The sequence below is a fragment of the Eretmochelys imbricata genome, chromosome 18 (assembly GCF_965152235.1).
Source record: "Eretmochelys imbricata isolate rEreImb1 chromosome 18, rEreImb1.hap1, whole genome shotgun sequence".
Taxonomy (NCBI): domain Eukaryota; kingdom Metazoa; phylum Chordata; order Testudines; family Cheloniidae; genus Eretmochelys; species Eretmochelys imbricata.
In genome coordinates this window covers 2604484-2628836 of record NC_135589.1, presented here as the reverse complement: position 1 = coordinate 2628836, position 24353 = coordinate 2604484, and the positions used below count along the sequence as shown (strand labels likewise).

Genomic DNA, 24353 nt, shown 5'->3' with positions numbered 1-24353 from the left:
GCCTTTCCTTGTTTGAGCACCGTATGTCTCTCTGAGCAGAACCTGAGCACCTCGTTGGGACAGGGGAGCAGAGACGCTACCTTCCTCCTGGGAGTATGAATCCCCACACTCCACCACTGCGATGCGTTCAGGGCTCATTCCCAGAAGCTCATGCTCTTGAATGAAGCTTTTGAGCTGTGTGTGGTTGAGTCAAGTTACAAATAACCCACGTGCACTGTCCCTTTAAAGACCGAAGGCCAGGCCCGTCAAAATATTGACAGTATCCTCTCCTTGGGGTTGTTGCTGAAGCCCCAGTGCTCTGCAGGCTCCAGGCCTCCATCCGCACCCACGCAAGCAGCACAAAGTTTGCGTCATTTGGTACCTTGCAGAGGGCTGAGATAACTCGCAATCATTTGAGTGAGCAGAGAGCAAATGGCCTTAGAAGAAAACCTGGCTCTGTGTCCCTTCGCCTACGGAAGTTAAGGGCAGAAAGTCTCACCAGGAGTCTAGTCTGACCGTCACCTGCTGCATAGCCCGGGGCATGGATTTTAACCCCGGGATGCCTGCACTGGGGGAGTTTCTCTTCCCTACTGCGTAAGTGAGGCTGTCAACCCCAATCGCTTGTGGTAGGACTAGAACATACCCTTTAGAATAGGGGTCTCCAACCTTTTTATCCCCAGGATCACTTATTGAATCTAAGGGTAACCCAGGATCTATCCCACCCCTTCCCTGAGGCCCCGCCCCTTCCGCAAAGCCCCACTCCGCTCACTCAACCACCGCACTCTCCGTCACTCGCTCTCCTCCATCCTCACTCACTGGGGGTAGGGGGTTGGGGTTCAGGAGGGGGTGTGGGCTCTGGGCTGGGGCTGAGGGATTCGCAGTGTGGGAGGGGGCTCTGGGTTGAGCCTGGCCAGGGGATTGGGGTGCAGGAGGGGGTGAGGGGTGCAAGCTCTAGGAGGGAGTATGAGTGCAGGAGGGGGCTACGGTCTGGGGCAGAGTGTTAGGGTGCAGGAGGGGGTACAGGGTGCTGGCTCTGGGAGAGGGGTCAGGGTTGTGGCAGAGGGTTGTGGTGCAGGAAGGGGTACAGGGTGCTGGCTCTGGGAGGGGGGTCAGGGCTGGGGCTTGGGGTGCAGGAGAGGGTTCAGGCTGCAGGAGGGGGTATAGGGTGCTGGCTCCAGGAGGGGGCTCAGGGATGGGGGTTGGGGTGCAGCCTCCCACCGGGCAGCACTTACCTCTGGCGGCTCCCGGTTGGTGGCAGATGCAGCGAGGCTAAGGCAGGCTCCCTGCCTATCCTGGCCCCACACCGCTCCCGGAAGGGGCTAACGTGCCCCTGCGGCCCCTGGGGAAGGGGTGGGGGGCATGTGGCTCCGCGTGCTGCCCCTCTCTGCAAGCACCACCCATGCAGCTGTCCCTGCCAATGGGAGTTGCGGGGGCAGTGCTTGCAGGCAGGAGCAGCGCACAGAGGGAGACCCCCGGGGCCGCAGGGCTGTGCTGGCCGCTTCTGGGAGTAGCATGGGGCCGGGGTAGGCAGGGAGCCTGCCTCAGAGGCAGCCACACTGCACAACCAGAGATCACGATCGACTGGGAGATCCTCTAGGTTGGTGACCACTGCTTTAGAATGACCCCAGCTTAGCTGAGTGCAGTTCTGTGCCTGGCCTCTAGGAGGTGCATCCCGTACAGGTGCACCCCAGGAGAAGGGGGCTTTAAGCCAGCTTTGAGCCCCAGGAATACTGGGCTGCTTGGGGGCTGTAAAGGCTCCTGATATAACTTGGGCAGCCATTCTAAGTTACGGCCAGGTCTGCCTTTGCGTAGCTCAACAAGCCCGAGCTGCCCAGAATGGCCATTGTGCCACGTGCCCTTCCCTGCCCCTGGCCTGCCCCTGCGCCAGGGCTCACGAGGAGGACTGTGGCCTTGGAGAAGGTTTGGCGAAGAGCTTGGCGAACGGTTCGGAAGCTGGAGGCTCAGGGGAGCTGAATCCATTGAGAGTAGCCAAGAGACAGTTCGGCGGTGATGTGATCGGTCTGAAAGGAGATTTCTGACAGCAGCGGGAGAGCCACTGGCTGGGGCTGGGGCTGGGGCTGGGGCTGGATACATCCCAGTCAGCAAGGCGCTGTGCAGTGACACTGACCAAGCTTTGTAGCCTGGAAGACAGGTTTGGGGAGCGCCCAGACTGGCCTTTACAACTGTTGATTAGCAGGTGGTTGATATCTCCGCCCCCATCCCCCCAGGAGCGGAGGGGAGCTCCCCCTGCTGGCTGAGTGTGACGCTGCCTCGCGGTGGCTGAACCTAGCACTCGCTCACTCCACTGCACAGCTGATCAACACCCGGGCGTGGGAAGGCTGCTGTGCGGAGAGCCTGGGGCTGGGGCTCAGCTGCGCCCATCCCGAGCAGGCTGGCAGCTGGCGAAGTGGAAACCTGGTAGTTTCCCCCAGTGGTAAGTTGGGAATAACTTCCCCTCCCCCTTCCCCTCAAATGAGACCTATGCTCCAAACACCACATGTTCCAAGCAGGGGGCGGTCCATGGCGGGGGACAATGAGAAACAATGTGCTGAATGATGAGTCCTGGCAGGAGTGGGTGAAGCTCCCCGTGGCTCCACTTGCTCTCACCAGCACTGAGCAAGAGGCCATTCATGTGCATGCGATACCCACGGCCCACTGGGTCCTGGGTGGCACCGATTTACGCTGGACGAGTCTCCTGCCTGCAGGCAGGGCCTGGCACTCACATTGTGCTGCTGGCATGTACGAAGGAATCTGGGGAATGCACAGTGGGATGGGGAATTCACCAGCTGTTAAGAATCTGCCTGACTACAAAGAGCAGATGCCTCTCCCTGTGGTTGGCATTTCCACACGGCCTCCTCTGGACTCTGCCTAAGGAGCTCAGCAGTGCCCGCTGGAGCGGCACAGTCCCTGGCAGAGGTGCATGAGGAGGTGAGCGCTTACTGCTTCCTGCCTGGCTCTGAGCTCTCCAAGTCCATAACCCTCGCCCCTGAGAGCCTCACAGAGACTCTGTTCAGTTGGCACTTTGGGGTCCCATGTTCTCTCTCAGTGAATTTCGTATCACACCTGCCCATGTCACAAGGCAGCCCTGCCAACTCTCCCTGGGCACTGAGAACCAAGCTGGGCCCTGTCCACCTCCTGCAGCGTCCCCATTAATGACCATTCTGACAGAACAAACTGCACCCCCAGGCCCCAGTGCAAGTCCGCTGCCTCCCATTTCTACCCTCAGCAACACTTGGGAGAGCCCTTTGCCTTCTGGGGCCTGCACAGGTTTGCAGACTGGAGTGCACTAACCGGTCTAGCTCCCTCTCTCACAGCTGGGTTGGCCCTGGGGGGCTAAGGAGAGTAAAAAGCAGCCAAAGCTTCTCTTTGCCCCTGAAGGTCGATCAGACTCACGCTCTTGTGGCACAGGGCCAGGAGAAAGAAGAGGTCACTTGTGTATAGCCATTTGTCAAAGCAAAACCACATGTTGACTTGCCCAAAATGACATGGTAACTAAGAAGAGACTCCAGGCTCCCAGTCCTCTGCTCTAACTACCACACTACACTCCCTTCCAGAACCTGGAATAGAACCCAGGAGTCCTGTCTCCCTGCTCTAACCACTAGACTGTACTTCCACCCAGAGGCAGGGCTAGAATTGTCAAGTCCTGGCTCCCAGACCCCTGTTCTAACCACTGGGATTAGCCTTGTAGGCACACGCAGCTTGCAGAGGCTGCAGGAATCCATGGCACTGGGTTTGTCGATACTTTCGCTCAACCTTCTGCCTCTGGGTGCCGCTGCCAATGCACAAACCCCTGTGACCCGCTACAGCATGTACATGCTCCAGTTAGCACTTGGTGCCCTCATCTGCAACCAGGGCTGTATTTCTGTACCATGGATCTAAGGGTGGCCGTGGGGCAGCATGCAAAGCCCCTTGCCAAAGCGGGAAGCCGTCTCCCACTTGCTTCTCCTCTGGTGCGCACGGGAAGGAGACAAACTGAGAAAGGGAAGGTTTCAGAGTAACAGCCGTGTTAGTCTGTATCCGCAAAAAGAAAAGGAGTACTTGTGGCACCTTAGAGACTAACCAATTTATTTGAGCATAAGCTTTCGTGAGCTACAGCTCACTTCATCGGATGCTGTAGCTCACGAAAGCTTATGCTCAAATAAATTAGTTAGTCTCTAAGGTGCCACAAGTCCTCCTTTTCTTTTTGAGAAAAGGAAGATACTTTAGCAAAGAAAAGGCACCACCCCAAGGCAGGGTCTTTTCATCACAGTAAGAGCCCTGAATTCCCAAGGCCTGTCATAGGAGGGCAGCTAGTACCCCCTGGTGGCAAAAGCTAAAACATTCAGCTCAGTTACGACCTTTCACAGCAATTCCATTAGAAGGCTGGTTGGAAAGGGCTCCCACCTCTGAGGGCAAAGAGCTGCCTTTGCAGTGAGCTAGACCCCAAGACAGGGAGTGTTACCCGTGTCAGCAGCATGACAGGTGGGGACGGGGTGTGACTCTTAGCCAGATTCTCATAGAATATTTCCCAGAACCCACCATGCCATCTGCTACCACTGAGAACAGTCTAGATCCATCCTCTTTGGAACCCCTCTTCAGGTAGTTGAAAGCAGCTATCAAATCCCCCCTCATTCTTCTCTTCCGCAGACTAAACAATCCCAGTTCCCTCAGCCTCTCCTCATAACTCATGTGTTCCAGTCCCCTAATCATTTTTATTGCCCTCCGCTGGACGTTTTCCAATTTTTCCACATCCTTCTTATAGTGTGGTGCCCAAAACTGGACACAGTACTCCAGATGAGGACTCACCAATGTCGAATAGAGGGGAACGATCACGTCCCTCGATCTTCTGGCAATGCCCCTACTTATACATCCCAAAATGCCATTGGCCTTCTTGGCAACAAGGGCACACTGTTGACTCATACCCCGCTTCTCGTCCACTGTAACCCCTAGGTCCTTTTCTGCAGAACTGCTGCCGAGCCATTCGGTCCCTAGTCTGTAGCGGTCTATGGAATTCTTCCGTCCTAAGAGCAGGACTCTGCACTTGTTGAACCTCATCAGATTTCTTTTGGCCCAATTCTCTAATTTGTCTAGGGCCCTCTGTATCCTATCCCTACCCTCCAGCGTATCTACCTCTCCTCCCAGTTTAGTGTCACCTGCAAACTTGCTGAGTGTGCAATCCACGTCATCCTCCAGATCATTAATGAAGAGCAGCCCCTGACCCATGTCCCCACTCCCCACAACTCCACACAGGGCAGGTGGAGGGTCCACAGCTCCCCACAACTGTCTCCTCCCTGCGCCACTCTTACCCTGGCTGGGCTCTAGTTTCTGGCCTAGCCAGGGGGAGTGGCCTTGGTGGGAAAAGAGGTGCAGGGGCCAGGCTCATGGAGAAAAGTGGATGGGCCATGGCCCCTTGGCCCCCGCTATTCCAGTGCCACTGGCTTGTGCCCACCCTCCCCTAGAAGGCTGCGGACCCCTGGTTGAGAATCACAACAGCATCAGGCTGGAGTCAAGGTTTGAAAATATTGACTGCAGCTCAGCTCTGGACAGCTCTGGCTGAATTTAAGCCCTGCTCTTAGCAGCTCTGTACAATCCATGAACAGAAAGTGGCCACAAGTTTTCTATTCGACAGTCCGAGAACATGCCTTGTGACATCAAAATCAATGGGACAACTTGTGTGCTTAAAGCAAGGCATGTGCTTAAATTCCATGCTGAATGAGAGCTTAAACCATTGTGCCTTGGTTTCCCCAGCTATAAAATGGGAGTGATACACAGCAGGGCCATGCAGGTAAATTAAAAGATGTCTGGGGATGCTCAGAACCTCCATGATCAGAGCAATGGAAATAGCTGAACAGAAATCATCTTCCTTTACCTTATCACCTCACAGCATTTAATGTATTGATCTTCCCAGTCCCCTCGCAGCTGGGGTGGCGCTTCCAGCCCCCATTAGATAGACAGGAGCTGGGGGACCTCCTGATTTGCCCAAGGCCACATGGGGATTCTGTGGAACAGTAGGAAGTGACCCGCACCCATGACAAGTACCCTAACCACTGAGCTTTCCTCCCTGTCACCTGACGTGCTCTTCGGCACCATTTTCTAAACTCCCCAGTGCAGATTTTCCCACTTTTAGAGCTCCCAGCTGCTTCACCCAGTGACTTTCTGATTCTTTAATGTCCCTGTAAGTCTACACACGCCTGCAAACCAAACTGGGGGCGGAATTTGCATGAATTTTCCTGGCAGTGTTTCCACCGATTTCCCCCTCTCCTACAGCTTTTTAATGTTCTTTGTGTTGTTGATGCCACTGTGATTGCTGAGTGGCTTTCAGTGCGGAGGGCATCACACACAATGCGGAGCCCTTCACAAGTAGCTAGAGGCACTAGGTGCTTTTTTGAGTCACCCACACACGTTCCTCTCTACAGCAGAGACAAGAGGCAGCGTGGACTAGTGGGCACGGCATGCAGGATATCTGGGTTCTATTCCTAGCTCTGCTATTCATGTGCTGTGGGACCTTGGGAAAGTTGCTTCCCCTCTCAGTGCCTCAGTTACCGCCCATCCTTGGTCTTCCCTGTCTAGTTAAGTGGTAAGCTCTTTGGAGCAGGGACTGTCCCTCCCTGTGCATTTGTACAGCGCCTAGCACAATGAGGTTTGGCCCCCACATGGGGTGCTGTTATCATACACATAACTCAGTGTTCATGTTATTGTTACACTAGTTGGGTTCATCCCCAGGGAAGTCAAAAGAGTTGCATCTGCTTACACCAAGGATAAATTTGGCCTGTTATGCTTTTGATAGCATAACAGGCTTGACAGGACAAGGAGTAATGGTCTCAAGTTGCAGTGGGGGAGGTTTAGGTTGGATATTAGGAAAAACTTTTTCACTAGGAGGGTGGTGAAACACTGGAATGCGTTGCCTAGGGAGGTGGTGGAATCTCCTTCCTTAGAAGTTTTTAAGGTCAGGCTTGACAAAGCCCTGGCTGGGATGATTTAATTGGGTATGGGTCCTGCTTTTGAGCAGGGGGTTGGACTAGATGACCTCCTGAGGTCCCTTCCAACCCTGATATTCTATGATTCTATGATTGACGTAGAAAGATGTAACTTAACGCTGCAGGTGTTCAGAAGATCTCTTCGGCTTTTTCTTAAGTAGAGTCCTAAGGGGAACTGGGATGCTTGCGACTGACTTCTGGGCCCCCTGCGCACACACCCAGAGACAAGACTGTGCCCTAAGAATTCATTCCTGGGGAACTAGTCACAGAGGCCTGTCTGATAACTGAACTGGGAGGGACGAGTGATGCTGGGGGGTTTCGGTCTCTCTAGGACTCGACGCTTTGCGTTCTGCCTGGTCATGATTTAGATTTGAGCACAAAATCTGGATTCCTGCCAGATATCTGGCCACATTGGGGATTATACCAATTGCCCCACCAATTCCATCCTGTCGCCACCTGGGCTTAATGGCAATGGACAGGGGTTCAAGACAAGTGTAAATGGAGGAATTAGTTTAGTTACCAACTTTGTCAAACACAGATGCCTTAAACCAGTGCTTCTCAACCTGCAGGTCACAACCTCCGGGGGGTCGTGGAATGCGGTTAGGGGGGTCACAAGCAGGGATAACAGTAAGGTGTAGGATGCAGGGTGAGACAGGAAACAATTCCATTAATTGATGAGCCACGTGGTTACACGTAGGAGTCCCAGCCAGGGGCTAGGAGCTGTGTTTGTGCAGTGCCTAGCACAACAGAGCAAGGTGAGGAGCCATCCAATAATACGCTCCTCTTTGTCTGTTGCCAAAGCTCAGAGCTGTTGTGACGGGCTGGGTCTGAGGGCAGTGCAACCGTCTGGTTTTAGTACCTGGCTCCGGCCTTTATTTGTATTGACAGTAACATCTAATCATGGCAAATGTGATTAGATTAGACGTTAAAAATGCAGAAGAAACTGAGGCCAAACCCTCAAATATTAACTAATTAACAATTGATTAACTAACTACCCCTTGCTGCTCTGAAGAGCTGACAGTCTAAACAGACAAGACTTATTGTTAGTCCTAGTTTATAGATGGGAAACTGAGACATGGGGAGACAAGACTTGCCAAAGGTGATGGGGGAGACTACAGGAGCACCTGGAATGGAACCTTATTTTACTCTCAATACTTTAACTACAAGCCCAGCCATCCTCTCTGCCACTGGTTGCTCTATTAACTTTATCTTATTGCAATTTTTCAAACAGAATTGAACAAGGCAATAAAAGGACAAGAAACTTCCCCACCCCTCACAGCTTGTTCAGCTCTCTGTTAAACCCTAGAGCCCATGGGGATGGGCGCCTCAGAGAACTACCCACAAATCAGACACCCAGAGGGACTCTGAAGCTGAGAAGTGGGTAATTGCAGGCAGAGCAGAGACACACCAGTGCTGCCCTCCAGTGGTTTCAACAGCTGGAAATGCCTCTAAAAGAGAGAGCCACACAACAAAAACACTAACCCAGGAACCTATCCTTGCAACAAAGCCCATTGCCAATTCTGTCCACATATTTATTCAAGTGACACCATCATAGGACCTAATCACATTAGCAATGTCATCAGGGGCTTGTTCACCTGCACATCTACCAATGTGATATATGCCATTGTGTGCCAGCAATGCCCCTCTGCCATGTACATTGGCCAAACCGGACAGTCTCTACGCAAAAGAATAAATGGCACAAATCTGACATCAGGAATCATAACATTCAAAAACCGGTAGAACACTTCAACCTCTCTGACCACTCAGTAAAAGATTTAAGGGTGGCAATTTTGCAACAGAAAAGCTTCAAAAACAGACTCCAACGAGAAACTGCTGAGCTTGAATTAATATGCAAACTAGATACCAATAACTTGGATTTGAAGAGAGACTAGGAGTGGCTGGGTCATTACACATATTGAATGTATTTCCCCATGTTAAGTATCTCACACCTTCTTGTCAACTGTCTAAATGGGCCATCTTGATTATCACTACAAAAGTTTTTTTCTCCTGCTGATAATAGCTCATCTTAACTAATTAGCCTCTTACAGTTTGTATGGCAACTTCCACCTTCTCTGTATGTATATATATATATCTCTTCTTACTATATGTTCCATTCTATGCATCCGATGAAGTGAACTGTAGCTCATGAAAGCTTATGCTCTAATAAATTTGTTAGTCTCTAAGGTGCCACAAGTCCTCCTGTTCTTTTTGCGGATACAGATTAACACTGCTGCCTCTCTGAAACCCACATTTACTTTGTGCTCGGGGAACTGGCTGTGGCCGGATGGTCGCGCAGATCAGGGCTCTGTCTAGAGTTACTGAGGAAACTGGCAGACATTTGAGCTCCAGGAATTAGGCTGGACAGCTGGGTGCAAGGCCCTGTCCCTGTGTAATGGGGTCCTACAGCAGCTTTAGGGGACGGGGTGGGACAGGCCTGGCCTGGCCTCTTTCCAGGGTGATGCTTCCATATGTGTGCTCCCAGGGAAGTAAGTCCGGATGACTGTTCACAGGCCTGATCCTGTGAGGGGCAGAGCTCCCTCGGCTCCCAGTGAAGTCAATGGGGAGTGAGGGCACTCAGCACCGCCCAGGATTGGGCCCCAAAGGAGCCAGGCTGGGTAACAAGCATAATAGAAACACCAAGGTCCCAGCCCACTCTTGGGGAGGGGGAAGGAGCTGGGAGTTAGCAGCCCACACAGGGGCCTGTAGCTGGGTGTGACAGAGCCACAGGTCCGATGCTCTGTAACTGCTCAGCAGGAAGCAAGCCAGGGCTCTAGGTAGCATGGCTCCCCCTCAGGTACGGTGACCAGGCGTCTGGTTTTCTACTGGAACGCCCAGTCGAGAAGGGACCCTGGCAGCTCCGGTCAGCACCGCCAACTAGGCCGTTAAAAGTGCAGTCGGCGTACAGCAGCGTTAAGGCAGGCTAGTCCCTGCTGGTCCTGGCACCACGCTGCGCCTTGGAAGCGGCCAGCAGGTCTGGCTCTAGGCGGCGGGGGGAGAAGGGGGAGGCATGGGGCTCCGCACACTGCCCCCGCTCTGAGCACGGGCTCTGCACCGGCCAGTGGGAGCTGGGGTGGTGGTGCCTGTGGATGAGAGCGTTGCACGGAGGCTCCTGGCCCCCCCATCCCACCTCGGCACCAGACCTGCTAGCCACTTCTGGGGAGCCTGCCTTACCCCACTGCGCCACTGACCAGGAGCCATCCGAGGTAGGCCTGTGCCCCAACCCCAAACCCCAAACCCCTGCCTCAGCCCTGAGCCCACACCCCCAGCCCAGAGCCCTCACCCTTCTGCTCCACCCCTCTGCCCCAGCCCAGAGCCCCCTCCCACACCCTGAACCCCTCATCCCCAGCCCCAACCCAGAGCCCGCACCCACAGTCCAGAGCCCATACTCCCTCCCACATCCCTACCTCCTGCCTCAACCCGCAGCCCCCTCCCACATTCCAAATCCCTCAGCCCCAACCCCAGCCTGGAGCTCCCTCCTGCACCCCAAACCCCTCATCCCCAGCCCCACCCCAAAGCCCACACCTGCACCCTCACCCCACCTGCACCCCAACTCCCTGCCCCAGCCCGGAGCCCCCTCCCACACCCTGAACCCCTCTGCCCCACCCTGGAGCCCGCACCCCCAGTGAGAGCCCTCACATCCTCCTGCACCCCTGCCCCAGCCCAGTAAAAGTGAGTGAGGGTGGGGGACAGTGAGCCACCGAGGGAGGGGAAATATAGTGAGCGGGGATGGGGGCTTGGGGAAGGGCAGGGCCTCGGGGATAGGGTGTTTGGTTTTGTGCAATTAGAAAATTGGCAACCCTACCCTCAGGGCACGCTGTCCAGGGCAAGGAGCCTGCTCGGCTTCGGCCTTCCTGGTCTGGCCTCGGAGCATTCAGCATCCCTGTTCCCACGGCATCCTGCCCCTTGGTGGGGGAAGCCAGAGGGCCCTGCACCCCAACTTCGCAGACAGATGTTGTAAAGCAGAAGGGTTGATTGGTCCACGGGAACGCAGCACAGCATAAAGCTTGGTAGCTCAGAAGTCAGTGACTTTCCAGACCCAGAGGAGGTAGAGGGTATGTCCTGCCACTGGCGGAGAGCGTCCCCTGCACCAGGAGCCCTCCCAGTATGGCCAGGAGCTCTAGGAGACGTGGAATTACACTGGCCTAGAACACATGCCATTTCCATACTAACCCTTTGTGGCTGCAGCCATAATGGGGGCACGCAGACCCATCCAGAGGAACAGCGTGTTCAGATAAGGATCTCAAGGCATGGCTGCTTCCCTGGACCCCTTGGGCCTACAGAATTGGGCCGGAGATCTCAGGCTGGCCATGGGCTAGATGGGGTCTACTTTCTAGGCCAGAGGTGGGCAAACTACGGCCTGCAGGCCACATCCTGCCCGCGGGACCTTCTTGCCCGGCCCTGGAGCTCCTGGCCCAGGAGGCTTGCCCCCAGCCCCTCCCCTGCTGTTCCCCCTCCCCCACAGCCTTACCTCGCCGTGCCTCTGGTGCAATGCTCTGGGCAGGGGGGCTGCAGAGCCTGGCCTGACCCAGTGCTCTGTGCTCTGCGGAGCAGCTGCCTGTCCTGGTGCGCCGCCATCCACCGGTGCTCCAGGCAGCGTGGTAAGAGGGCAGGGGGGGTTGGATAAAGGGCAGGGGAGTTCAGGGTGGTGCTCAGGAGCTGGGGGTGTGGATAGGGGTCGGGGCAGTCAGAGGGCGGGGAACAGGGGGGTTGAATGGGGGCAGGGGTCCCGGGGGGGTAGTCTGGGGGGGGTTGGATGGGGCGGCGGGGTGCAGTTAGGGGCGGGGGGGCCGGGGGCTGTCAGGGGACAGAGAGCAGGGGGGGTGGATGGGGCAGGGGTTCCTGGGGGGCTGTCAGGGGGCAAGAAGCAGGGGGGGTTGGATATGGGGTGGGAGCCAGGCTATGCCTGGCTGTTTGGGGAGGCATAGTCTCCCCTAACTGGCTCTCCATACAATTTCAGAAACCCGATGCGGCCCTCAGGCCAAAAAGTTTGCCTTCCCCTGCTCTAGGCACTGCCCTGTCAAGGGCTGGGACAAAAGCTGAATTCCCCCAGGAGTAGTCCTGGGAGGCACAGATACATACCCTGTGAGAAATAACGTTTCTTCCCTGCTTCTCTTTTGCTCCTGGGAGATGGTGACTTACTGCTGGCCTACACCCAGACCCGACTGAGTCTCCCTCAGCTGAACTGCACTCGCTGAGCAGGGGTTGGGGGTGCCAAAGGCCAGTGGAAAAGAGGGACGGTGGGGTCAGGTGTTTTTACCTGGCTCTGTCTGATGGTGCTATGCCATTTGACCCTTGCATTCTCCACTGCTTAATGACACAGCTGGTGAAGACTCAATTGAGAGTCCCTTGCTGTGGATTAGAGCTGAAATCGCTGAGAAGCCTTGGACCCACTGTAGGACAGCATCTCTGGGGCAAGAGACCACCCAGCCTGCATTAGTAGTGAGGCTTCCCCACTGAGAGCGGCGTTGGGACCTCAGGACATTTCAGAGGTTGCGGTAGAGAAGGCAGCGGTGGAGTGAGCCAACAGCCAGCAGGGGAGTGGGCAGCTGATGGTGGAGTTTCTTTTCTACCCTCTGACTCAGTGATTGTGAGAGGGGAAGTGTTGCCTGTAGATGCGCCCCAGTGGTGTGTAATTTTCCAGGGTTCCTGGGTGAGGGCTTGAGACGGTTCTATGTTGTGTTGTTAAAAAGGAGCCTGTTAGGGGGCTTATTCCTTCACCTACTTCCTTCCCTGGTCCTTCTCACATGAACAGAGAGCAACAACACCCGAAGTCCAAAGATGCAAACAATTTGATGTTTATTGGGGTGAACTTCCAGCAAGCATAGAATCATAGAATCATAGAATCATAGAATATCAGGGTTGGAAGGGACCCCTGAAGGTCATCTAGTCCAACCCCCTGCTCGAAGCAGGACCAATTCCCAGTTAAATCATCCCAGCCAGGGCTTTGTCAAGCCTGACCTTAAAAACTTCCAAGGAAGGAGATTCCACCACCTCCCTAGGCAACGCATTCCAGTGTTTCACCACCCTCTTAGTGAAAAAGTTTTTCCTAATATCCAATCTAAACCTCCCCCACTGCAACTTGAAGCCATTACTCCTCGTTCTGTCATCTGCTACCATTGAGAACAGTCTAGAGCCATCCTCTTTGGAACCCCCTTTCAGGTAGTTGAAAGCAGCTATCAAATCCCCCCTCATTCTTCTCTTCTGCAGGCTAAACAATCCCAGCTCCCTCAGCCTCTCCTCATAAGTCATGTGTTCTAGACCCCTAATCATTTTTGTTGCCCTTCGCTGGACTCTCTCCAATTTATCCACATCCTTCTTGTAGTGTGGGGCCCAAAACTGGACACAGTACTCCAGATGAGGCCTCACCAATGTCGAATAGAGGGGGACGATCACGTCCCTCGATCTGCTCGCTATGCCCCTACGTATACATCCCAAAATGCCATTGGCCTTCTTGGCAACAAGGGCAAACTGCTGACTCATATCCAGCTTCTCGTCCACTGTCACCCCTAGGTCCTTTTCCGCAGAACTGCTGCCTAGCCATTCGGTCCCTAGTCTGTAGCGGTGCATTGGATTCTTCCGTCCTAAGTGCAGGACCCTGCACTTATCCTTATTGAACCTCATCAGATTTCTTTTGGCCCAATCCTCCAATTTGTCTAGGTCCTTCTGTATCCTATCCCTCCCCTCCAGCGTATCTACCACTCCTCCCAGTTTAGTATCGTCCGCAAATTTGCTGAGAGTGCAATCCACACCATCCTCCAGATCATTTATGAAGATATTGAACAAAACCGGCCCCAGGACCGACCCCTGGGGCACTCCACTTGACACCGGCTGCCAACTAGACATGGAGCCATTGATCACTACCCGTTGAGCCCGACAATCTAGCCAGCTTTCTACCCACCCTATAGTGCATTCATCCAGCCCATACTTCCTTAACTTGCTGACAAGAATACTGTGGGAGACCGTGTCAAAAGCTTTGCTAAAGTCAAGAAACAATACATCCACTGCTTTCCCTTCATCCACAGAACCAGTAATCTCATGATAAAAGGCGATTAGATTAGTCAGGCATGACCTTCCCTTGGTGAATCCATGCTGGCTGTTCCTGATCACTTTCCTTTCATGCAAGTACCTCAAGATTGATTCTTTGAGGACCTGCTCCATGATTTTTCCAGGGACTGAGGTGAGGCTGACTGGCCTGTAGTTCCCAGGATCCTCCTTTTTCCCTTTTTTAAAGATTGGCACTACATTAGCCTTTTTCCAGTCATCTGGGACTTCCCCGGTTCGCCACGAGTTTTCAAAGATAATGGCCAATGGCTCTGCAATCACAGCCGCCAATTCCTTCAGCACTCTCGGATGCAACTCGTCTGGCCCCATGGACTTGTGCACGTCCAGCTTTTCTAAATAGTCCCTAACCACCTCTATCTCCACAGAGGGCTGGCCATCTCTTCCCCATTTTGTGATGCCCAGCGTAGCATGGTTCCAGTTTCCTTCCTTAGTGTCTCCCTTCCCAGTTCTGACACCACAGAGCCTTACACCTGTGTCCCTGTTCCCATTCCTGCCCTTAGCCAAACATGATTCCAATTTCCTTACCCCCATTCCCTGTTCCCATTTCCCCCTTTAGCAAAACATGATTCCAATTTCCTTACCCCCATTCCCTGTTCCCGTCTCCCCCACCCACACACCCACCCCCTCACTTCCTGATTGACTGCAGACTATATAGTAAAACTTGAGTTCTGCTTAGCTATACCTTAACCAATTATTTTCCGGAAATTTAATGAACCAACCCTAACATATTGTAACATGATTATGTAACCAATTATATCCCACCACCTTAATTAGTTTACACCCAGCAAAATTAATTACGCAGCAGACAGAAACAATCACAGAACCAGACAGAGATTATACAGACAAACAATGGCAAAGGGGGAACTATAATGACAAAACAATACAGAAGTGAGGATTTCACATCCCAGCTTTTGATAAGTGAGTTCTCGCCAGACAGGATGCTATCAAACTAAGTTTCCTTTTACATTTTCTAGGCACTTCCCTTTCTCTGGAGGTGATAGGCACTATCAGGACAGGATTGTATCCTAACAGCCCAATAGCACCTTCTTTCAATGTGACTAGTTTGGAATGTGCAGAGGTGACCATTCACTTCCCAACTTATGGCTGCCTCTGTTGCTTAGCCAAAGGCCTTAGCCTAAGAACAGGGCCTCAGACTGTCACAGTAAGAGAAGGCCCTTACACCGGCAGACAGTGATTTTGATTCTTTCTTTTATACCTCTAACTAGCCAAGTGATAAGAATACACCTAAATTCTTAGAGTACAGGCCTTTACAGACAGGCCTGAATATCTGTATCCTAACAGAGCCCCTAGATATTGCACCCGGCCCTTGTTGCTGCTGACTCCACCTGGCAGAGGGTTACCCGTGAAAAGCAGGGGGCAGTGAAACAACTCATTTACATTGGACTCCCCATCTCACAATCTCTCCTGTTGCGTCTCTCAGGCACACCACGATTCTGGGTGTTCTAACCACAGGGCACAGCTCTGCCTCTTGGACGCAGGGCTAGAAGCAGGTGTTTCAGCCATGGCAGCTCAGGCAAGAGGTTCGTGCTGTAAGGTTGAGGTAAGAATTTGAAATGAATGTGCTACAGAGCAGGGAGCATCAGCACTGACAGCTCCCGCAACTAGAGCAGTGAACAGCCAGCCTGCTGGAGTCTGTGAGATGAACAAGTTATGAGAAGACAGAGAGAGGCTGAGTGAAAAGGCAGAGGAAGACGGCAGAGGCTTGTGATGGCAAACCCCTTCCTACCTGGCAGCACGAAGGCCCCTGCCCCAGGCTGGTGGTCTTTTGGGAGCTGGTTTGGAGGAAGGGTGCTCGGTCTCCCAGGCATCTTCGTTGCAGGGAGGAGAAGCTAGTTTTCCCCTGTGCGTGGTGGTGAGCTTTGAGTCACAGGGTGTGTGTGTGGGTGGGTGGATGGGTGTGGGTGTGTCCCCTGTACAGTGCAGATCCAGTACCACTTCCATGTCACTGCTCCTTCTCGCCCACAGCACCCAGCATACCGTCTCCATATAGCCCAGCAGCTCCCTTCGCAACCTCCTCGCTGCAGCTGGGAAGGGGAATCATTAGAGATTTGGTCAGATAAAAATCCTGACTCAGAGCCTCTCAAATGCTGTTCAATCCTCTTTCCCCCATCCTCAAATAATCGCCGCTCATTGACAGGCCCCAGCCCCCCTAATCCCCACTCCCTACCAGACCCCTCCCCCCACAACCCCAATATTGTCAATCTCATGAGATTAAAAATCATGAGCCAGACCCCTGAAAATCCTAAAATTGACCCAAAAGATCATGAGATTTTTTCCGGTCTGTCTCTTGATCATTGACCCTCTCCCTCCCATCTGGCCCCAGTCTGCGGCGGACAATCAGTGCTGCCCACGTGCCGATATGTAGCGGGGAAGGGGATCCTGGCCCTTCTGCAAGAGCTCTCACCTCCACATCTGCCTGTCCTCTGCAAAACAATTGATTCTACCCCCACCCAGTCCCCACCCCCACTGGTGCAGCCCCCCCAGCTTCCCCTCTGATGCTCCTGGGGTTCCTCAACCTCCCTCCCAAACTAACAAATGTATTTGAGCATAAGCTTTTGTGAGCTATCACTCACTTCATAATCTGATGAAGTGAGCTGTAGCTCACAAAAGCTTACATGCAAATAAATTTGTTAGTCTCTAAGATGCCACAAGTCCTCCTTTTCTTTTTGAGTTTGCCAAAGTCTGCATTCTTGAAATCCATTGTCTTTATTGTGCTATTCTCCCTCCTACCATTCCTTAGCATTGCCAGCAGAGGGCTGCACAACTCCTTAGAAAGCCACCTCTACCTCTCCCTATGCTGACAAAGGCAGGGCACCCTGACCTCCCCAGAGTGGCCACGGCAGGGGGCGGGGGTGGGAGGCGAACAGCAGTGCATGCAGCAGGGATACTGCACTGAGCCCGTGCCCTGCTTTGCTCTGCAGTGTTGCACCAGTGGCTGTCACTGGGGCAAGGCAATCCCGCAGTGACTGCAAGGCCGTGGGCAGGAGCAGCTGAGATGCCAGTGCTGGGTGAGATCCTGCTTTTGTGGTGGGGGGAGGGATAGCTCAGTGCAAGGGAGGGAGAGCTCAGTGGTTTGAGCATTAGCCTGCTAAACCCAGGGTTGTGAGATCAATCCTTGAGTGGGCCATTTAGGGATCTGGGGCAAAAATTGGGTATTGGTTTGAGCAGGGGATTGGACTAGATGACCTCCTGAGGTCCCTTCTAACCCTGATATTCTATTCTAACCCCGCTAGGACACACTGGGCCATGTAAACATCCCACGGAGTCGGGGGGACTTGGCTGCACCATGGCATATTGCCCCTTTAAATCCAGCTGGCATTATACACGGGATAGGAGGTGGGAGCCCTGAAAGTGGCACTCTTGCTATGGGAGACAATGCCATGCCAGGGACCCTGGGCTGGGACCAAACTGCAGCCCCCTGGGATACAATCACACCGAAGTGATGGGAGCCAATAACATGTTGCTGCGTCCCATGAGAGGGGCCGGTTCCCGCGGCATTTTCAGCGTGTGTTCCACCTGCCCAGTGCAGGGAACCCTGCAACCACCACGGCATGACAACCCCAGCTGGGGACCTGGGCTCTTTAGCTCAGATTTAATAATTTTATTAAGATGATGTTGAAGTAAAAGAAAACGGCACAGAGTTTAAGCATAGAAGTTTCTGGTTATCAGGGAATAAGGTACAGATTATCAAGGGGTGCGAAATTCGGTTTAGGAACGGGTGGCGTAAGGAATACATAATCTGCAATCTCCCCGATTGGGTGTAAAAGGTTAACAGGTCAAAGTACAGACATTGAGCTATGGGGGTATGTTGTCCATATAATGGCTATGTTTAGGTGTGGAGTATAATGAGTGGATACGATGATGAGGATGGAGTTACCCTCATTTGGTGGGATTTAATGTTCAGTGGGTTTATGGTTCTAGTTCATACAGTCCAATGGGGAAAGCCTCTCAATCCCTTTCCCATAGTGGATGCACGATGTCATACCGGCTCACACCTCCTGGTGCTGTCGGTGGCCGGTGATGTGCTCTATATAGATGTCCCTGGACCATTGGATGGTGTCCGAGACCATGAGGTGCCGCTTGAGCCGTGCGTAGCGTCGACCGATCCCACAGGTCCGCAGCACACGCTCGTTGCAGGGATCCCAAGCGCCCAGGGCTCCGACGATCAGGGCGTGCAGCTGCGCCTCGTAGCCCTTCGCTCTCAGGGTGTCGGCCAGAGGGGCGTATTTTTCCAGTTTCTGAGCTCGGGCTTCTCGGAAGGCTGGGATCCTGTTCTCGAAGGGGACCGTGATGTCGACAAGGATGATCTTTCTCTGGGCCTCGTCGGTGACGACCACGTCGGGTCGCAGCGGGCTGTCAGTCCCGGGGATGGCGCAGTTCACGGCGACCTCCCCCAGGCGTGGTGCAATGGCTTTCACCAGGCGGTTCTGGATGGCGTTGTGGTGCAGCTGCCAGGCTCTGGAGTGGGGCTTGCAGCTGCACAGGACGTGGGGCAGGGTCTCGTTGGAGTAGCCGCACTTCCTGCAAGGCTTGTCTCGGTTCCCGTGGCGGACGGCTCCGTTGAGCGGGACGCAGTTGAGCCGGGCACGGTGGATGAACCTCCAGTCGGCGAAGCAGGTGAAGCCGCCCCCAGCGAGGAAGTGGTTGCTGGCGTCCCACTTGCTGGTCAGTACGAAGACTTTACCCTGGTCCAGTTTACGCTTCAGGGTTTCCATGTACAGTGAGTAGAAGTCTGCCTTCAGGGTCCTCTCCATGCGGGGGACATTGGCACCTCCATGCCTGTGGGCAATGTAGACCAGCTCGTTGCTGGCTCTCTGGGGAAGGAACAGCCACTTCTTCACCAGCTACCGGACGATCTTGTCTGCCTGGGCTCTTTAGCTCAAACTACAGCTGGTTCTTTTCAATCTGGAGGTCTCCTGTTCATCCCAGTGTAACAGCCTCAATAGCATCTAGAGACGCCAGCTGAGGCCAGGGCCCCACTGTGCAGAGTGCTGCAGAGAGCGAGAGACAGTGCCTGACCCAGAGCTCACGATCTCAGTAGCCAAGGGCAATTTTTAGTCCCATTTCACTGATGGAGGAACTGAGGCACAGAGAGAGGAAGGGACTTGTTCAAGTCACACCCGGGGGTTCTGGCAGAGCCCCGATTGGCCCCAGATCACCTGCATCCAGCACAGTGCCTTAATGCAAGACCACAGCAGCAAGCTTCCAGCAAAGTAATAATGCACCAGCCATTAAAGCAATGAGGTCTCCTTGGCCCCTCGGGAGCCGATGTGCTTCTGGAAGGTGCCAGGTGCAGCTGTGACGGTAGGACAGTGTGGCACCAACCTGCACATGCCAATCCCTGGGGAAAGGGTACAAGTGGACAATTGCACCTGTAAGCCCTGGACGCCCCACGTCAGGACCCTACAGGCCAGCTCAGGCCCCTCCACTTCCAGGGCTCGCCCTTATCCAGAGGAACTACGGGGAATGTCTACCCTGCAAAACGAAAACTGCATCCACAAGTCACAGAGCCCGGGCCAGCTGGCTCCGGCCTGCACTACAGGGCTAGAACTAGCAGGGAAATATTCGGGCTTTGGCTGGAGCTGCACTCTTAGTCCCACCCCCGTGCTGGGCCTAGGCACAGAGGGTCCAGCCTTACGCTGCAGTTTTCCAGCCCCAGAGCGTGAGCAGGAGGCAGGTCACTCAGGTTCTGAGTCTTTGCTACCGTGGGCCTTTTTTTGCACGGTGGACATCTCCTCAGGCTCCCCAGAGGTGCGGGGCGCCCCCTGCTGGGCTCAGTGACTCAAACGCAATTCCTCCCCATGACTGCGGCATAGCCTGTGACCAGGAATGGCTGCTGGGGGGAGGGGAGCATTGCCCAAACTCAGGGGGTCCTGAAAAGCCCTTGGACCTGAAGTCCCTGAGGAAGGATGGTGCCTGCTCACCAGCTCAGTCGGGGATGGCAGCAGGGCCCCCCTGAGACGTGGTAGGCCCCGGCTCAGCCCTGTGACCAGTGGTGGGTGCCAGGGGTCTGCACGGCTCATGGAGGCAGGATTGGGGCCTTCTAGGCAGATCCTTGGCTGCTGTGAACCAATGCACTGACTCCCGGGGAGCTGCTTTGCAGATCCGGCCGAGGATCTGGGCCTGTCTCAGGGGTCTGGCGATGTACTCAGCCTAGCCAGCTCCCATCCACTGTCTGGCACCAAGGGCGGCCAGATCGTGGGAGGCCTGGTAAAGGCGGCCGGGGAGGAGGGGCATTGTACCCCCATTAGCTCCTCCACATCCCCAGTGAGTGAGCTCAGCTCTGCACAAGCTGTGGGGGAGAGGAGCAGCTGATTTGATTTGGGGAATTTGGGTTAAAGATAAAAGCAGGTATCACGGAGATCTGGAATTCGCGTTCAGGAGCCATCTTTGTACTTTGTACTCTGCCCCGTCTAGAGCCAAGCTGCCCAGTTTTCAGGCAGGAGTCGTTCATCCCACCAGGAGCTAAAAGGACAAGAACAAGTCTCCGTCTGGAGGGAGCTGAGGCATAAGCTCAGTCACATCTGACACGCAGGCCTGTTGCTTTGGACAGGGCCTACAATCTGCTGGTCAGAGGGTTGGGTCCATGTGGCTCCTTTGTTCTGTTATTGGTGGTGGTGGATGAGAAATAGCCGGTTGCCAGCCTTGAAAATTGAAGCCACAGATTGTCCAGTGGGACGACGTCATCAGCAAGGCAGGCACCCGGGTGAGTTGGTGACTGGACACATTGGGGAATAGGTGAGAAACTGTGGATTTAGGGGCTTTCACCCTCAATTGGAAATTACGGGGCGGGGGGGGGGATGGGAAGACAGGGGATGGGGGAGGTAAAGCCCTTGGATTGTTTTGGCTGAATGTGATGCACCCAGTTAGCCAGAGCTCCAGAAATCGTGCCCCATGGCATGGCTTGCTGTGCTCATGATGGGACCCTGTCTGAACACAGGAGTCCCTAGGAGAGTGTGGCTTTTTGGCCCCTTAGAATGGCTGCTCCACCTACGAGGTCAGAAGGTTGGCTGCAGCTTGCAGCTAAAGCCCTTCTCATGGTCGAGGTTCACGCTTTTAGATGCTGGGGTCAAACCTGCTTGCAGCTCACGCTGGTTTGGGACTATGCGCCTGGGTCACAGAGACATAGACTATAGGTCCCGAAGGGGCTACTGTGCGCATCTCATCTGGCGTCTGGTATTACATCGGCCAGGGACCTGCCCTGAGTCAATTCCTGGCTTAGCTAGAGCAGCTCTTGTAGAAGTCCACCCAGTCTGGATTTAAAAATAGCCAGTGATGGAGAATCCACTAGGACCAGTGGTTAATTACTTTCCTTGCTCAAAATGTGAACCTTTTTGCCAGTCTGAATCTGTCTAGCTTCAACCTCCAGCCATTGGTTCTTGTTATAGCTTTGTCTGCTTTGGCAGACCCAGAATTGGACTGTGTTGCTGTGCCCCAGCATAAAACTGACCCACCCCACCCCAGAGGTGGCTGCATTTTCTTGCAAAGGGATTGGGGATGAGAGGAGCTCTGTGATTGTGATTAGCTCTGTCTGTGATTTAGGGAGCAAGGAACAGAATCTAGGATGTCTGAGGCTGGAAACAGCCATGGAAAAATGGGTGACCGTGCCTGACGTGCCCACACCCTTGAAGGTGTGGGTGAGGGGCCTTTCTTTCCCAGATGTCTGTCACCTCCACACCTTTGATCTCATCCCCCAGCCACTGAAGCACAGCTGTTCCAATGGCAGTGGCTCATGCCCAGCAGCAGCCCTTAATGAATGATAAGCTAGCAGCAGTGGCCTGTCATGACAGTCTGTAATTACCTAACACTGACAGCCCCAACTCTTCCCAACTATGAGAAGTGCTTGATGTTCCCTGACTCCTCCACTCTCAAAGGGAAGCTTTCTTTTCTGAGCGCTCTTCAAAGGGCTGGCAGGGCTGTAATTACTGCGGGGAACTCGTGTGGCTCAGCTCTGCTCTGTCTGACTTGCAGATCTTGGAGTTCTTCAGAAACCATTTATTTGTCATGCCAGTCTCCTTGAGTTCCGTGTATCTGTCTGGCCACCTTTCCCTCTCTGCCCATCAGTATAATTCCTAGAGTTCATTTTATCCCAAAGATCTTTGCAAAATGTACAGCTGGGAATTGGTGCTGAAATGCAGCCACCTCTGCGGTGGAGAGTAGCAGCTTTATATCAGTGCATAACAGCAATACACAACTGTAAGACATGAAGGAGAATCCTGTATCCTGTTAAATTTGCAGCAGGAATTTTGGGGATAATTCCAATTTGGGCACTGAGGTTATTAGTCCTAAGGAGATGTATGATGGCAACGGGTGATGGGAAGGATCTGCAATCTCTTACTCCCAGTGAGGCTAATCATGTGGCTAATCTAATTTATTTTGCCTTTTTCCCCCCACCTCACCTGCAGCCTGCCCACTAATCCTCCCCCCACCCCTAGCTGGGGCTGCTTCTCACATTCCAGCCCTGAGCAGCTGCCAGCGTGCCATGAAAACATCTTGTATCCCGCCCAGGTTACACTGGTTGGCAGCGGTCAGCCTTGTGCCATGATGGTGTGATAATCTGGCCCCTGGTGAGGCTGAAGGGCTAGAAATAGATGCTTTGTGCAGGCTGGGAGTGGTTAATTCACTGGTGTTCTAGTACTGATTGAGCCCAGCCTAGGTATGTTAGAGCCCAGCATTAGGATTGCAGGGGGGCTGTGGGTCGGGATTGAGGGGCATTAGTAGAGCAGTGTAAGGGTAGATTAAAGCCTGTGCTATTAGCCTCTCACATTGATCAGCGCCAAGCTTGTAGGCCCATCTATAATGCTGGGCTTGGAGTCTGTTTTCAAGAATAACAATTCCAGGTGGAGGTTGCCTGTGTCTTGGTGACGTTCCTGCCTGTTCCCCCTTGGGCTCCGGTGCCAGGCACCTGGGCAATTGCCCTCACAAAGGATTTATTCCTTTCCCTGGGGGTCGTATCCAAGAGCCCCTCCACCCTTTGTCTCTGACACCCTGGGGGCTGGCCGGGGGGCTTCCATCCACAGGGATGGTTCCATACCAGTCTGCCTGTTGGGCCTGTGTCTCGGCTGGCTGGGTCTGGCCAGCCACTCAGTCCACTGTCTCCTTGTCTCCAGGGCTTTTCCCTCCCAGGCTTCCCCTCCTGGTTTATTTCCCATAGCTCACCGCAGGGCCCTTGTGCTCTGAATGCTTAATGGCATTTGCATGAGCCTGGGAAGCATTTGCATGAATTTTGTTTCCCTCAGCATATGTCACATCGGCCTCTCCCCTGGGCCGGGAAGGGGACAGTGGGGTTTCTAGCATGGAGGGGAGGGGATTGGCGTCTCCCACTGGGCTAGGGTGCGGCAAGAGCCCATGGGGCATAGGTGAGCTAGACTGGTGTCCTCAGGCCTCACCACCTCCTCGCCGCCTGCTCCCCCAATCGCCTCGACACCACAGCCGCAGCCGCGGCCAGCAGCCTGTTCTGGTTTGGAGGAGAAGTCTGGCCTGGGGGGTGGGCACCAGGGGAGCCCAGCTTGGGGTGCAGAGGGCAGCAAAAATGAGCCATGTTCCAGGCCTGATCCTGCAGCCTGACCTATGGGGGCCAGGAGCTGTGGCTGCTCCCTGCTCGGGGGTCTCTCCATGCAGTGGCTGGGAGGAAGGGGGTCTGACCACAGCACCTCCACATTCCTGCTGTTCCCAGCCCCTGGGGGCCATTGTGGCAGGCAGGGTGAATGAGACCAGCTGTAAGCGACATATGAGGGGTTCAGGCTCAGCGTCCCTGCAGCCCTCAGCTCCCCCCATCACCCCACTATGTTCTGTGCCCACCCATTGTGCCTGTAACGACTGTGCTCCCATGACAACAGTTTGTTTCTTTCTGGCTGAAAAGGAAGGTCCTTTCCAGGACCTCCATGTTGGCGTTCTCAGAAATGCTTCCAGTTCCAGGCGCAGGGCCAGGTGGGCAGAGCTTCAGAGTGTCAATGTGTGGATGAGACGATGGTGTAGAGAGGAGGGTTTAGATTTGTTAGGAACTGGGGAAACTTTGGGGATAGGGGAGCCTATACAGGAAGGATCCAGGCTGCTGGCACTAAACATTAAAAAGGTTGCAGAGCAGTTTTTAAACTAAGAGATGGGGAAAGTCGATCGCTGCAGAGGCACATGTGGATCAGACAGAGACTTCTCTTAGAGGAGAGTCTAGTGAGAGAGATTCTCCAGGTTTTAGTCAGGAGGAGAGGATGAAAGAGGACAAAGTATTGGACAGATCAGATGAGAAACATTCACATAAAGAATCTGACACATCAGAAAAGGGCAGACAAATGAACAGTGACAAGTTTTTAAAGTGCTTGTACACAAATGCTAGAA

At 54.0% G+C, this 24353-nt stretch overlaps 1 pseudogene; it reads right to left on the bottom strand.

Annotated features, from left to right (window-relative positions):
* LOC144277042 (small ribosomal subunit protein uS3mA-like) overlaps positions 1 to 18733 on the bottom strand; it is a 39652-nt pseudogene extending 20919 nt beyond the window's left edge.
* Between the last annotated feature and the right edge of the window lie 5620 nt (positions 18734 to 24353).